This window comes from Paramisgurnus dabryanus, chromosome 7 (assembly GCF_030506205.2).
Source record: "Paramisgurnus dabryanus chromosome 7, PD_genome_1.1, whole genome shotgun sequence".
NCBI lineage: Eukaryota > Metazoa > Chordata > Actinopteri > Cypriniformes > Cobitidae > Paramisgurnus > Paramisgurnus dabryanus.
Genome location: NC_133343.1, coordinates 1,601,774 through 1,614,863, shown reverse-complemented (window position 1 = coordinate 1,614,863; position 13,090 = coordinate 1,601,774). Strand labels below are relative to the sequence as shown.

The following is a 13,090-nucleotide window of genomic DNA, read 5'->3' as shown; positions in this document are numbered from 1 at the left end:
ATGCAATATTGAACTATCTATCAAGATCTGGCTTCGTTGCAGCCCCAGCCCTTTTGTGTTACATAGTATTGGGATTGCATTAACATAGTTTGTATCGACGCATGCTTATTTTTGCATGCTTGGGTGCATTCACACAATAATGTTTGTGAATGTGTGTGTGTGTAGAGCTGATGTTTGTGTGTGAGTAAGGAGAGGTGGCTACCAGTGGCCTGAAGCTTATCAATCGAGCGCTATTGTTCTGTATTTAAATAGTCACAAGTTAACTAGTTCCACTCATAAGTGTATAAAGAAAAATATATGCACAAGTTTAAAATGTATATCTATATCTTTGTACCTGCATATGTTGCATTTGGTTAATATTCCATCCATCCATCCATCCGTTGAATCCACTTATCCTCAGCAAGGTTGTGGGGATTTGGAGCCTATATGGGTAATAATATTATACATTTAGGCATTTAGCAGATGCTTTTATCCAAAGTGACTTACAAAGATTAGGAAACAATAAAGCGGTTTGTCATAGGGAGGCAATAGCACAAAACGTGCATATACCAAGATTAGTGACGTACCGAACCTATATGTTTTTTCCCTTAAATATACCGGCACGCGCACGCAATATATCACTCTATCACTAACCAAGTTTTCACTATTTCGAAACAATACCCGTTGAGAGAGAAAGACTTTTGTAAATAAAAAAATATATAGAAATGTGGTCAATATCTATGTCAAGTATTTTTTGTAAAAGATAGGTTTTTAATTGTTTTTTTGAATATTGCAAGAGATGTGGCTGACTGGATTGCAATAGGAAGATCATTCCACCAGCGGGAGAAGTGTAGGAAAATGAGCCTGAATGGGTAATTCTCGCGAAATTAGACTTATGAGGTGTCCTGAAACATTTTGACATTTTGCAAAAGTAAGAGTTTCAAAATAAGAAGCATACAGTAACAAACATCTCTTCATGTACTATTTTTCACATGATTTCAAATGACATCATACAAACCAATTTTGTTTTTTTCCACATTTAAGGGAAAATGTCATTACTGCAATGTGGCCATGACTGGATTTGGCTTCTTTGACATGGAAATATTTATAATTAAAAAATCTAAAAAATAAAAAGCTTCAGTGGATGTTATACTATAAACATTTACAGCAAAGAAACATCTGGTGTTTAGTGATCATTGGTAAATGTAGAGACAATAATAAAGAATATAAATGTGTCTAAGACCAATTTTCTCATCCTCTGCAACAATTTTCAATCATTGTTTAAGCCCTCAAGGAACTAAAATTAAAAAAAAAAAAAAAAAAAAAAATTGTTGGAAGGGACATAATTGACTGTGACACTGAAGATGGCTACCAGGTAAGCAGTTCTTATTTTTTCTCTCCAGATAAAAGTTAAAATTTTGTTTGTCGTAGTACCTAGACAACTTTTTAGTTCTCATTACCGAAACATGAGTTTGTAGATGGATATATTTAATGTAATGTCATGTTGTGGTAATGATAATTTTTGATGTTGATAATCTAAAAAAATTAAATAATTCTAAAGGAAATATTTTTAAAATCCTCTAAAAATAATGGTTTTAGTAAGTTCAGACCTTAATCTTATATGTGCAAAAAAAAAAAAAAAAATGCTGGACACCTTATAAATCTGGATTTCGTGAGAATCACCTGAATGTGCATTTATCCAAAGCGACTTACAGTACAATGCATTACAAGGTATACATTGTATCAGTATGTGTGTCTCCCTAGAGTCGAACCCACAACCTTTTGCACTGCTAACGCAATGCTCTAGCAATTAAATTATGTATAATTATTCACAATGTTGTGTATTAATTGTTGTATTTATTTTATTTTTGATGTTCAATTAAAATTCACATGTATTTCTCCAACACTTATCACAATTTTGCAATGTAGCAAAGCAGCTTTACAGTAAATACTGTACATAGTACACGTAAAAGGAATAAAGGAATAGTTCCCCCAAAAATGAAAATGATGTCATAATTTACTCACTCTCACAAAGGAAGATATTTTAATAAATGTTTGTAACTAAACCATTCATGAGCCCCATTCTCTGCTATACTATTCTTTACTACTATGGAAGTGAATGGGGCTCATGATCTGTTTGGTTACATCTTTGTGTTTATCAAAACAAAGAAATGTATACAGGTTTGTAACGTGAGTGAGTAAATGATGACAACAAGTTTGTATTTTTGGGTGAACTATCCCTTTAAGTACATTAGCAGTACTGTATGCAATATAGCATTTTAAATGACATTGTCTACTGCGTTTTGTTTGTTGCTGGAGCGATTAACTGAAACAAATTCCTCCATTACAATTTGCCCAATCAACTCTAACTTCAAATGCACGTTCACGTTGCCGCGCGGTGGCGCTGAGGAGTAAAGCAGGAGCGCGCATCGAGCGCGTGATTGATCGTTTCCAGTGCAGTCAGTGCTCGCGCTGCTCACAACGTCGAGGCTGCTCGCGTTCCCAGCGCAGAGCTGCATTCCAGTCTCGCCACCAAACGGGATATTTCTGCCAGTTTTGGAATTTAACTATGAGCAGGAAATGCGATCCAAGGATCACTCGGACGTGTAAGTACCGTAAAGTATTTGTTTCAACATACTATAGGTGTAGGAACTGCATTCATTGTTGGAATACCTTTGAGTCCGAGAGCGTGTTCGGTGTTCATGGTTGTAGTTTGGTAGTCTGGATCTCGAAGCGTTAAACTGGACTCTTGTTGTGTTTAATTTAGGCACTGGCGTGGTTTTAAAATATGAAAAACGAGCGCTTGGCGAACACACTATGGAAATCCCACCGGTCCTTATGCGTAAAACTTCAAGACCTTAAGGGTTGGTTTTTAAGAGACTCGACTTGAGTGTGTTTAACCTTTTAAATATGAGTAAATCATTGTGGAGAGAGAGACCTCGCTGGCATCTGGAGGTATCCCAGCCCTTTCCACACGAACGCGTCCAGGGACGGAACGCTGGGTGTTTTATTACCGATTTTATTTCCTCGAATGCCCGACCCGGCGGCAGCTTTAAAGTATCAAATGTATCCGATCGCGTACACTTCATCCGATTTATATTTACGGTAACCAAATACATTTAAAGTTAAACAAACTCTTGTCGTGGTTGACCGCTTGTGTCAAATCAGTTGAAGCTCAAAGACGAGCTGCATGCGTTCTGGTTCGATCGGTAAGCTCAAAGTTAAAGAGATAGATGAGAAACTGACATTCCTGAGTCTTAACGCAAGTCTTAAATTTAAGACAGTCGTTTCGGGTTTATTGCATGCAAGAGAAATCTTTGTGAACGCTAATATGTGTGAACGCTACACACGTTGGGGTCCATTTGTTATTTTACGGGCTATTTTAAACCACCCTTCCTCTCTAACCATCCAGTGGCACCCCCGTCTCACGGGACCACATGTTGCTTCGGTAAAAAAAAATCAATGGGATCTAATTGATTTATAAATTGTGGGTCGTGATGCGTTTTGTTTAAAGGGCGTTAACAGCAGAACTGGTTATGGCATTAACATGCTCGACTGTTACTGTGGTGCGTCCAGGGGTTTCTGCCCGTCCGTGGGTGTGTTTTCATTTTCACGGCATGAATGAGATCTACTGCAGTCTGAAAAGACTTACAGAAACAATTTTATATGCGTAAAAGTTGACGGACGTCAACTGAATCGACTGCCCTTACGGGACCGGTGAGCTCGCGCTGGTGGGATTGTGGTGACTGGCGGTTCTGCGTCGGTTTAGAAATGGACCCTAGAAAAACGATTGGTCTCGACATCTCAGACGACTATTCACGAGCCCTGTCTTATCCATTGTTATCGCGGCGTGACGGTTAAGAGCGTGACGGACATTCACATGTAAATTGGGAATGTTTCCTGAGGCGTGAGGGAATCGTTCGTTTGGAAGGAGGTTCGACTCCCAACGCAATCCTATCGGGAATAATCTCACGACTCGACTCGGTTAACAAACACTACTACAGGCCTTGTGGGTCAGCAAGTTAACGCCACCTCACTGTTTTTATGTCTTCTGAAATTATGAATATTAATAGGCTACTGTTAGATTGACAGAACTAAACCTCGTGTCGGAGATGATATCGCTCGTATTACCTCAGATCTTGGGTCTATAAACAATATTTCTCTTTTATTTAATAGCACTCTCCAAAAATAGACCATAAACTAATGGATTTCATGGATGTCTTTTAAAACAAGTATGACCAATTCCCGTGAAATTAGCTAAGTTCAATAACTATCTAATGTTTTTAATTTTATGAATTTGAATGAGGTCCCTCAGATTCCAAGCAAACTAACATCGATGTGATCGAGTTTGTTGACAAACAGGAAGTAGTTTTAAGCAAACTTTACCTCAGGTCAAAAGTAAGACATGTAACCGTTGAAAGTGTCTGTTTTCACTCGTTTAACGGTGTCGCGCCGGGTGTGGAATGTGAACAGACCGGGAGATGTGAGCATGCGCACAGGCGGCTTCACCTCACTCGAGCGACAGGTTTGACCCACAGCGAAACTAATGACCAAGATTAACTTCTGTTTTAAAATAATTTATCTTGGCAAGCCAAAAATAATTGGGAATAAATTGCATGAGTGGATGTCATAACTGTGAAGCAAAAGATAGGCGCACTGGAATAAATTGGGCACAAAGGGAGTGAATTAGGCTTACCATTTTTTATTTTAGTTTATTATGTGTGAAATAAATGGGGCCAAATGAAGGAATAATGAATGAGTGTGTTACAGCAAGGGTGTAACTTTGGTTTGAGAAGTTGGGGGGGGGGGGCACAAAATGAGGGAAAATGTTTTCGATTTGAATCCAATAAATTTTTTTTTTTGCTTTTATATGTTTATGGAAAATGGTGAGTGATACATAATCCAAGTTAAGTTAATAATTAAGTTAAGTTCTGCCAAAAAAATAGTAGGCTACTAAACTATGTATAAGAAAAAGATGCAGTGGTGGCTGGTGAAGCAAAATGTATGTTCAGGGTTTAATGTGTGTGGCTCTTCATGTCAAAATAAGTGTTCGGTGCGTCATGGGAACCTATGTGCATCACACATCATGTAAAATGCGTGCCTTCTGCATAACTGTTGAAAAGGTTTATGATAAAAGAGACACTCACATCTTGCAAAACACTCACTCACTATCTAGCAAACGCAAGCATCTTTTTTTATCATAAACCCTTACGAAGCATCTGTAACAGGCACATATTTTGACATGATGCGCAATGCATATAGGTTCATATGACGCACACATGACGGTGTTTTGACGAGTTTCGCATTCGTGCCTCCTTGGAAAAAAAGTCACGAGCCCCACTGAAAATATTTCTTACTTTCTTTATGGTTTAATAGGGACACTGTCAGGGTTTATTATAGTTAAATGGTAGTAACCTTGTTTTTTTGACTTACCATTACTAAAAACCATCCTTAAATAATGGTTACTGTAGTAAAACCGAGGATGATTTTTCTAAGGGGTACTTGATTAATACCATATTCATTTTCCAGTGTATTTGCATGTACTTAAAGGTTACAGTTCAGAACTAATTGGCAAAATAGATGTTGTTTGGCGTTTCTCTTTGTTTTTTCCCATTCTCTTTACACTTGTGTGTCTTTCTTTCTATATTTTGTGCTTTTCACCACCTCAGACAGCAGCTCCAGAGCTCATAATTGTTGCATTCTGGGGCCCATAGCTCGCCCTGTGCTTGACTGCTATTTATAATTTTACTCCGTGTCCTCTGTCTGGCTTTCTGTATTCAGTAAACTCTTGTGTGCTGCCCTATTAATCTATCACGTAAAGGTTTCAAGGCCTAAAACCTGACCCAGGACAATTTCAAGGGGCCCCTATGGGCCCTTTATGATCGATTGGTCCCTCTATTATAGAAAAGGTATAAGGTGCGTTAGTGTGCTGTAAAAATATTATCTCTTCTCGGAGGATGTGACTCCAGAGACTCTGTCGAATAAACTCTAGCTGTTAAATTTCTAGTCACGATCAGAAGCTCTGCACAGTTGATATTTTTAGTGTTTAAATTGTGTAGACGACAGGATTGCATACACTGCACGTCACATGTGGTACCTGTGTACATGTAGGGAGGCATGTGATTTTCCATTTTCCTTAAATGCACCTGCTGTGCCTTGGCTCTCTCGCTCTCCCAACGCTCTCCCCCTTTTGTCCTGAAGCCAGCGGTGATATTAAAAAGCAGTTAAGAGGTCTGGCTGTTACAGTATTTGTTAAAGAGCAAACAGCAAGAGGTCTTCTACACACTTAAGGACTTTAGCTTCAAGCCTACACCACGGGCGCTGTGTTACTATGCCAATAATGTTGGTAGTCTTTGCCTTTGATGTGCACCCCTCCAAAAATGACAATTATTATATTGTGGGTCAAATTGGGACCTGTTTGCATCACAATGTGTATTGTATTGTGATGCAGTTTGCTTGGAATTCGACTGTTTTTAATTTACATTGGTTAAATATATTTGCTCACTTAAATACATATTGTCAAGCTTTGGGATGCATAGCTCTGCGTAGCCTGACGCATCGCGCACCTCACCGAAATTTCTGTTCTACGCGGACCGTAAGTGCTGTGATTGGTCCACTAGAACCCCTTCTTGTAACCTTTAAAAAAAATTTGCGTCGCATTTCTTCGTAGGCATTTCCGCTTGTGACGGTAAGAATAAAGATGGGATGAGTGATTTAACCATAACTCACTGTCTATCTACCTCCATCACTGCTGGACTTCTCAAATCATATACAACAAGCTGCTGCTTCTTCGTTTGTGGGTTTACTGGTCAAGCTGCTTTTTCTTTGGCTGTTGCGCTGCTACTGTAGGTTTCACGCGTGGATACTGCCTACAAGTGGTGTGCATGTGTAATTACATGTCGGATATCGACGCAGAAGTATATATGAAGAGTTTGGTTCCAAAACGCGTCAAACGCATTTATTTTTGCGTAAAATTCATTTTTAAGAAGTAACGCTTTGCAATGGAGCGTGGCCAGACTCTCTGTACAAATGAAATGAATGTACGAGAGTCTGGTTGGACCAGGCTATAATATGGCAAAGATCAATGCACATTTATACTTTATTTACATTCAATAGATATATAGTATTTTGAAAAAAATTGTCATGGATTTATTGCATTTTGCCAACAAAAAAAAAAATCAGTTTTTATAATAGATTTGAATGGATTTGAATTTAGAATGTTATTTTTACCTTAAGATGCTATGTGAAAGTTTGTAACAGAAAATAGTAGTTTTCCTCTTGTCACTTTCTTGGTATAGAAAACTCGTTTTTACCCAAATTAGTCAAGATGGATTTATTGCGTACTGTATCCAAACTCTTCATATGAAAACCGACGTGTAGGCGTAAAGGCTACTCCGTAGGACCTACACACAATTGTAATGAGCCCTTTATCCAAAGGTTTAAAATAAATGTTTATTTAAGACTTATTTTTTTTTTAACTTGCAGCTGAACTGTTGGTGTTGAGAGAGTAGTGGTTTTTCTATAGAATGCATGTCATCTTAGAGTCGGAAGTTTTGCATTATTAATGTCCAGCTTTTTTAGTTTTATTTTCATCCATTACACTTCTAACTTTATCATAAGGCCACTTTTCTTTCTAACTCTCTCTCTTCTTCATGACATCTGTTATTAGGATGAGTTGTTTCTTAGGAATGGACGACAATGAATGCGGTTACACCCTGAGAGCAAAACTTTGTCCTGATTATTCTTGAACACACAAATGAACACTAAAGAGGAGATCTTCTATCTTTTAACTGATTTCAAAAGTCTTTAGAAGATTTAAGGAATTTATAGTCTGCACTTTTCATGCCATATCACAAACTTACTGATTGTAGCAAACAAAACCGGTGAGTCAAAAACGCTCCTGTAGGCAGCTGATAGCTGCACCTTCAGGCAGTTTGTTTTCTTTGGCTTTCATTACTACACTCTGGATTGTTGTCGTTGTTCACATTTGCTAGAAAAAGCTTAAAAACTATCATACTGCACCTACTTTCAGTGTGTTAGAGTTTCAATAACTATAACTCAGTCGCTTCTAAAGCCCTTTTGACACAGAGATTACGGAAAATACACAGAAACTGCGTTCGGGATTTGTCCAAGATCGTTTCATTTTTGGTTCATTCACACTGCCAATGATTTACTGGAATCTGTGCTACATTCACACACATACCGTACATATTATGGATTTAAAGTCCTGTACTTGCTAGGTTTGTGTTCACACAGAAGCCTCTCAGGCAATTTTACATAAAGTTCTGTGTTTATGGGGTTTTATAGTCCTCTCCAAATCAGGTTGTCTTTTTTGAGGTTACACAGTTAAACAAACTGGGCATCCATCCTACGTGTTTCTCTCAACTCCACCTCTCTCATCACTCCTGCTTTCCTGTTTTCTCTTCCGTTCCCTCACATTGCTCATCTCTGCCGTTTGTGTGAGTGTGTGTCCGTGTTTGGAAGGATTTCTGGTAAATGGACTCGCTCCAGCTTCAATCTCAGATGGGTTTTTTTTCCTAAATGCGGTCAACGGAAAGCCGAGCAATCTACAATCCTAAGCACTGACCTCTCCAAGCTTTTTATTTCCCTTTTTTACTCAATCTTCTACTCTTTACTTTATTAGTCTATTTATTCTTGTCAGCGTTATGCCTCTTAAGTGCAGATTTCTCTCAAACATCATTCTCTCTCTGTCCTGCTGTATGTAATTGAGAGTTATAGTGAAGTTTTGGTCGGTTTTGGACCCAAAAGTCACTTTCAGATGGATGATCTCTTTCACCTCTCTATATTCTGCAAACCTTATGGGAGCTTCACATTTGATGGTACCGAGATTAGAGGAACTTACTGTGAGACATAAGATCATCAATGTTTAAAAGCCACATGTGAATTAGTGGTTGACCAATGTGAGCTTTTTAATGGCTTGTACAGATATCTAGAGAAGGCTTGATGGTTAGAATTAGGGCTGCGCTATATATCGAAATTAGTGAAATATCACAAATGGCAATATGCGTACAGATTACAGATTAGTAAATTCAAAGACAGAGGCTTCCTCCCTGTTTTAAAATAAAATATACAGCTGCACAGCATACTAAATGGTAATCTTACGTGTACATTTCTGTTGCAAAGAAAGAGGGTCATATCAGACCATACTGAGATAGACCCTACCAAAACTCGATAAACCGTCCAGCAATGTTTGAGATATATTTACAATGGCTGTAATACAGTTAAAGGGTAATTCATACAGTACTCAAAATAAACATTTTAAAATGGTTGTCAATATCCATTGGCGGGGGGACTGGTTGTTGTTTTCGAAACTGATGCATATTAAAACTAAAAACCATTTTAAAGATCAATGTTTTTCAGCATCTCATCTATGATTTCACACAGTGCTGCAGTGTTGCACACGCACATTCATTCAAACACGCATGTTATTTCAGCACTGTGTGCTGTTTTCCAGCAGTTTAACTGTGTAGAGATTTAAATAATTCAATACTTTAAGCTCAGCTTGTAAATAAAGCAGAGACACAAACACTGCAGCTTTTTAGTGCATGTTTAAAACAACACAATACATCTTTACACAATGTGTAAAAACAAACGTATTTAATATCAACGCTTCAGTCATGCGTCTGTGTTTTGGGTTTTTTGAATGTTGGTTTTAATTGAATATGAATGAATCGGTTTCTTTTGTAGTCGTAATGTTTTGTTGCGAAGCTTTCGAGAGCACGTTGTTACGCTAGTTTCAGTATCCATCCTGTCTCTCAATCTGTGAGAACATTAAGAGTTGTTTTATGTTTACATTTATGCATTTGACAGATGCTTTTATCCAGAGCGACTTACAAGCTATACATAATTTATTAGTATGTGTGTTCATGAGGTTCGAACCCATGATCATTTCACTGCTAACACCATGCTTTAGTTTCAATTATGAGAATCAAAAGCTGTATTTTATTTACATCATCTTTAAAATATGTTTAGGGGTGGGGCGTACATTGCGATATGTGAAATACAGGGCTTTAGGGTTTGGTAAAATGTAAACTTTCTGTGTGGATCTGAATGTTGGCGTGTAACCCTTCATAGCGTTTTCAGGTTTAGGTGAAAGATTTATTTGATCTGGGAGTTTTATGGCATGGGCATGGCACAATTTTTCCTCCCTTCAGCATTATCAGCAGTGACTTCAGACCCAATACACTGTGTTTGTCTTGTTTAATTATACTAAGTGCTTGTAGAGTACTCTTGCTTTATTGACATTACATATGACGTGCGGCTCGTTTTGATTTGACATCGATAAATGATGCTTATTTATAACAGATGTGTTTGATCATGTTATTCTGCACATCACATCAAGCATGTATGTGTTTCCATAGCGTCGGCGAGCAATGCATGACCCTCAGGAATGCGACATCACCCACACGGGCATGCCACCACCCATCCACCCTCCCCGCCCCTGACCCCTTCATTCATCTTTATATCTGCCCCTCATTCTCTCTCGGTCTCTTTGTCTTTGTGGCTTTTGTGTTTGTCAAAGGTTCAGAGAGTCACTGATGATGCAGCGCGCTGAATTGTTTGTTGCTGGTGAAATGCAGCCGTAGTTTTCTTCAGGGGTCGACCCGAGCCGCACGCTGAAAGGAAGAGCTTTATCCCACGCGAGCGACTGATGCAAATGAATTCAGAGGTCGACCTACAACAGCGTTTATTCAGGCTAAACCGTTTAAATGTGTCATGGCCTACTCATCTTGTCAAAGAAATTCATGGAAATTTGTTTGCTTTTGTGGTTGTTTTTGTAAGAAATATCTGGGGATCTTGGAGGGATGTTCTTTATAACATTTAATGAGGTCCGAATACATTCTGGACTAAGCTATTTAAAAAGGTTTTGTTTATTTTTTGAGTTTAGGAAGTTGTGAATTTTTCTGTCACTTGAAACGGGAAATGAGCTTAGAGACAATAGCACATTCAACATTCAGTCATAAAGGTTTTAAATAAGCTTTTCATTGATGTATGATTTGTTTGGATAGGACAAGTCGAGATATAACTATACAAGAACTGCAATTTTCAGAGTTTCCTCCTAAGAGTTATATATAAGAGCTAAATATGGTGGATTGGTGTTTCAACATCACATTTGAGCGTTCAACACAATGTGACCAGTAATGACTTGAAAATGAATGATCAGTGGCAGCCAGTGACTTATTTTTCGAGGCCGCACGATGACGTTATTCGCATCACGTGTCGTCAAAATACGTGCCCGCTGCAGACGCTTCGAAGCGGTTTATGATAAAAGAGACATATACTTATTTATGTTGAGTAAAAAATTTATATTTTCGGCCTTTGCATTTTTTATGTCTAAAAACTTTTCATCTGAAATTGTTTGTATACATTGAAAAGAATTTTGATTATTGATAGTTTGTTTTTATTTTCAGACGTTCCTTTTTTCGTTTGAAAACTGATACTTATAGCCTACATATTCTTTTATTATCATGAAAATACCTGAAAAGGTTTGAAGAACAGCAATATAAATATATCCTTAAGCCATTTCCCGGAGCTGCGTGTCATAGTTGCGTGTGTATGGTTATTCGTCTGCAGCGCAAATTGAGTTTCTGCATGAGAGCGCCCTCTGGCTTTTGGATGTAGCAGCATTTCACTGTAATTCATTGAGAAACATAGCAAGCACTATTGGCCGATCGATCGGATCAGAATTGAGATGATTGATTATTGATAGTTTCTGTTTATATTTTCAGACGTTCATTCTTTCATCCGAAAATTGTTTGTATACTGAGAAGAGATGAGATTGATAGTTTAAGTTTATATTTTCGGATGTTCCTTCTTTCGTCACAAAATTGTTTGTATATACTGAGAAGAATTGAGATGATTGATGGTTTTAGTTTATATTTTTAAGTTTATAATGTTATTTTCAGCCGAAAACTGTTTATACTGAGAAAAATTGAGACTAATAAATTATTGATAGTTTCAGTTAATATTTTCGGCTGTTCCTTTTTTCTTCTGAAAACTGATAATGCTATTTTCGGACGAAATATTTTATATTTTTATTGTCTACATTCTAAAATCAACTAAAAACTCATCTTTTCCAAATATACTTGACAAATGAATACTGACTGTAGACACGCCTTTTCTATCTAAAAAAATCTCTCTCAACAGGTATTGTTTTGGAATTGTAAAAACTTGTATCTTGGTATAAGCACCACTGTATTATTGCCTCCTTATGACAAATCACTTGATTGTTTTCTTATCTTTGTAAGGAGCTTTGGATAAAAGCGTCTACTAAATGCCTAAATGTGTATTTATACTGAAAATAATTGAGATTATTGATAGTTTCGGTTTATTTTCAGACGTTCCTCCTGTCGTCCAAAATTGTTTGTATATACAGAGAAGAACTGAGATTATTGATTATTAATGGTTTCAGTTTATATTTTTGGCCTTTCGGTGAAAATTGTCTGCACTCAAAATTTTAACCCATCATTAGTATTAATTATTGATTTGTTTAAACCATTTACTTTAGATTAGATTAAACTATGTTTACAGTAGATAAACTATTGTTATTTTGTGGTAACAGTGGTTTAACCATATTGGTTGCTTCAAAGGAGAAGATATCTTGATAAAACAAACTTCAGTTTTACTTTAAGTGTAACATTTTTTCTTGTAAGTTAATGGAGTTTAGGTACAATCATATCACAGCCATGATCTTGGTAGAAAAACGAACGTCACGCGTCATTGCATTTTTATGGTTTCTTAAGTGCTCTTTGACCCATCAACATGCTGTTGCTCGGTGTGACCGATCTGTCCAAGTCATGAAGATGATATGAAGGTGTGCTGAAAATATCTGACACATAGGTTTTGGTCTTCCCAATGAGGCATTTTTAACAATTGTATTTCTAATCTCTGATGAATTCCATTCTGCACATCTCACAGACGCAATGCATGAAGTAATGAATGTTTTAATTACATAAAGTTCCACCCTGAGCTCTGCCGTTTCTCAAGCGCTTCTCACGGCCAGGGAATGTCGTATATCCGGTTGAAAGATGTAGGATTGTCCTAGATTACAGCGGTACATATTTCTCTCCCCGTGACTTGGTCACTCCCT

At 37.5% G+C, this 13,090-nt stretch overlaps 1 protein-coding gene across 1 annotated transcript in view; it reads left to right on the top strand.

The window, feature by feature from the left end:
* The first annotated feature begins 2,426 nt into the window (after nt 1–2,426).
* plxna1b (plexin A1b) overlaps nt 2,427–13,090 on the top strand; it is a 108,730-nt gene continuing 98,066 nt past the window's right edge. Inside the window, exon 1 of the mRNA XM_065293889.1 lies at nt 2,427–2,585. The gene's annotated coding sequence lies outside the window, so the exon portion shown is untranslated. The remainder of the gene's footprint in view (nt 2,586–13,090) is intronic.